We start from the raw sequence: 3,579 nt of genomic DNA, 5'->3' as shown, positions 1-3,579 counted from the left end.
AAATTATATTCTATGCATAACGGCCATAACTCCCATGAAAATTCATATATTTCTGATGTTGATGAAATTTTAACCCGAACATAACAGATGAGCATTATTTGTAATTCAACGGTACAACAGTGTAAGACTACCCTTTCAGATATACTTACATCGTGATTTCTGCAATGTGGTCAAGTAAATGAGACGCATCTTTGCCTCCACTGATTCACTTACAAAGTGTTGAGTAAAATTATTTCGTTGCAGACTTCCTTTGAGTCTTTTTATTATTACTGCGACACACATAGTCCCCAGTTGGTAACATTGATTTCAAGGCCTCCCCAGATCAGAGACTGGTTGCTCTAAGACATTTATCGATTGTAAATTTTGTCTGCACAGTTACCTATCGGTATAGTGGTAGGGGTCTTCACAAAAAATTGGCCTTTCATTATTTATAATCTGTACCTATTTGTTTGGTTAAGAAATAAAATACACAAAACGTGTTTCTGAATTACGTGTATTTACTTTATATACATATGAGTTGAAAACTTTCTTCTAGCATTCCACTTAATGTCTATGTTCCATGCTGGCATGGATTGGAGAGTTATTAATGTAGAAATATGGTATCGTAGCTACTAACAGTTGAGGGTTGCGTAGTCTAGACGGCGTTTTTAGATTTCATTACATATATATATATATATATGCACACTTTTAAAGCCTAGCCAGGCACATGGGCTTGGTTCCCCGGTTTCTATGGCGTATACACACAGAGGCAGATTGACAGAAGAAATAAAGGTATTGTAGAACGCACATAGGTTGTGACATCAGCTTAGAAAATTGGGTAATTACTTTTACAAAACGTAAAGTGCCGTGTTTACGCAGTTTTCTAAGCTGTCCGCGTTCGAGAATTTCTTTATTTTCTGTAGAATACCAGCCCGCTCGGTACTTCTTAGTTTGTTTACAAGATGTTCTCATATACATATATGTGCGTGCGTGCGTACATACACACATGCGTACATCCATCCATATTTGTGTCTGTTATCGTGTAAATGAAAAGTTACAGAAGAGGGAAGAGTGGGAGAAGGATGGAGAAAAAGGAATAAGGGAGAGAAGGAGGGAAGATAAAAAGAAAAGGCCAAGTTATTTAATGGGAAGGAAAAAATGGAGCAGGAAAAAAAAATAGTTACTGGAAGAGGAGAAATGTGAGGAAGAGTGCGAAAGTCATTAGAACGAAAGAATGTAAAGAAACAAAAAAAAAACAAAAAAAAGGGAAGGAAAGAATGAAGCTAGAAAAAAAAATAGTTACTAGGCGTAGGAGTGGCTGTGTGGTAAGTAGCTTGCTTACCAACCACATGGTTCCGGGTTCAGTCCCACTGCGTGGCACCTTGGGCAAGTGTCTTCTACTATATCCTCGGGCCGACCAAAGCCTTGTGAGTGGATTTGGTAGACGGAAACTGAAAGAAGCCCGTCGTATATATATATATATGTGTGTGTATATGCTTGTGTTTGTCCCCCCCAACATCGCTTGACAACCGATGCTGGTGTGTTTACGTCCCCGTAACTTAGCGGTTCGGCAAAAGAGACCGATACAATAAGTACTAGGCTTACAAAGAATAAGTCCTGGGGTCGATTTGCTCGACTAAAGGCGGTGCTCCAGCATGGCCACAGTCAAATGACTGAAACAAATAAAAGAGTAAAAGAGTAAAAGAGGAAGAGGAGAAATGTGAGGAAGAGTGCGAAAGTCATTAGAACGAAAGAATGTAAAGAAACAAAAAAAAAGGGAAGGAAAGAAATAATAAAGAAATGATATAATGGTTACTAAGTTAGGCACAAGGCCAGTGATTAACGTTAGGTAAGCTTGCATCAACGCAATTCAACTTCAGTAATTCACTGATATTTATGTTCACTCTCCCAGAGGGAGAAAATGCAAAGTTGACCTCAGTGGATTTTGAACTCAGAACGTAAAAGGTTGGAAGAAATACCACAGAGCACCCGCCCACTGCCCCAATGCTCTAACTACTCTGCCTTCTTGCTAACTTGAGTAAGGATGATATAATGGATTCAAATTTTAACACAGTGCCAGCAGTTTTTGAGGGGAGGGGAAGTCGATTACATTGACTCCAGTGTTTAACTGGTACTTATTTCATTTGATCCCGAAAAGATGACCTCGGCGGAATTTGAACTCAGAATGTAAAGATGGGCAAAATGCCACAAAGCATTTTACCCAGGTATGCTAATGATTCTGCCAGATCACTGTCTTAGTTATAACAAGGGTTTCAAATTTTGGTACAGTAGTTTTTGAGGGGAGGGGAAGTCGATGACGTCACCCTCAGTGCTTGACGAATACTTATTTTATCAAGAGGACAAATTAAAGTCATGTACACACGTGAGTCTGCCCAAGGTGCGTGTCTCTTCACTGGTCGGGATGCACACCGTGTTCGCTGACTGGAGGAGTGGCTGTGTGGTAAGTACCTTGCCTACCAACCGCATGGTTCCGGGTTCCGGCTATAGTAGAAGACACTTGCCCAAGGTGGCAGTGGCACCTTGGGCAAGTTTCTTCTACTATAGCCTCGGGCCGACCAAAGCCTTGTGAGTGGATTTGGTAGACGGAAACTGAAAGAAGCGTGTCGTATATATGTATATATATATATATATATATATATATATATATGTATGTGTGTTTGTGTGTCTGTGTTTGTTCCTCCACCATCGCTTGACAACCGATGCTGGTGTGTTTACATCCCTGTAACTTAGTGGTTCGGCAAAAGAGACCGATAGAATAAGTACTAGGCTTACAAAGAATAAGTCCTGGGGTCGATTTTCTCGACTAAAGGCGGTGCTCCAGCATGGCCGCAGTCAAATGACTGAAACGAGTAAAAGAGTAAAAGAGAGACATGTACTGCAATACCAGTTGGTCAAGGTGTTATTGTCATCAATGACCTGAGTTTCGCCGGAGTGCATTGTGTTCCGCTTGAACTAGAAAATTGAGTATATACATATAAATAATACAATGTGGCTGTGGGTCATAACACCTGGGAAACACTGGGGTGCATTGCTAGTATATGTATATGTAGTGTAAATGTTACAAGAGTAAATACAGCCTGAAAATTACTTCATAATTGTGAGACCCAACCTCATTTCTGAGGTTATTTTTGTAGTCAATAAGAGCTGTTGGGCAAAAAACATACTTCATTTAGTAGGAGAAAGATTGCTGAATCTTTTGAAACCTCATACGTCAAAATCAGCAACTCAGTTTTCAAATCTATAAGGAACATAAGCACCACACACAGACACACACACAAACTCTGTTTTATATATATATGTGTGTGTGTGTGTGTGTGTGTGTGTGTGTGTGTGTGTGTGTGACTCTTATTTGTTTCAGTCATTTGACAGTGGCCATGATGGAGCATCGCCTTTAGTTGAACAAATCGACCTCAGAACTTATTCTTTGTAAGTCTAGTACTTATTCTATCGGTTCCTGTTGCCGAACTTTTAGATTATGGAGATGTAAACATACAAGCATCGGTTGTCAAACGATGGCAGGGGTGACAAACACAGACACACATAACATATATTTATATATATATATATATATATATATAT

Source organism: Octopus bimaculoides, chromosome 8, assembly GCF_001194135.2.
Source record: "Octopus bimaculoides isolate UCB-OBI-ISO-001 chromosome 8, ASM119413v2, whole genome shotgun sequence".
Lineage (NCBI taxonomy): Eukaryota > Metazoa > Mollusca > Cephalopoda > Octopoda > Octopodidae > Octopus > Octopus bimaculoides.
The sequence above is the reverse complement of the archived record's forward strand: the minus strand, read 5'-3'. Positions refer to the sequence as shown.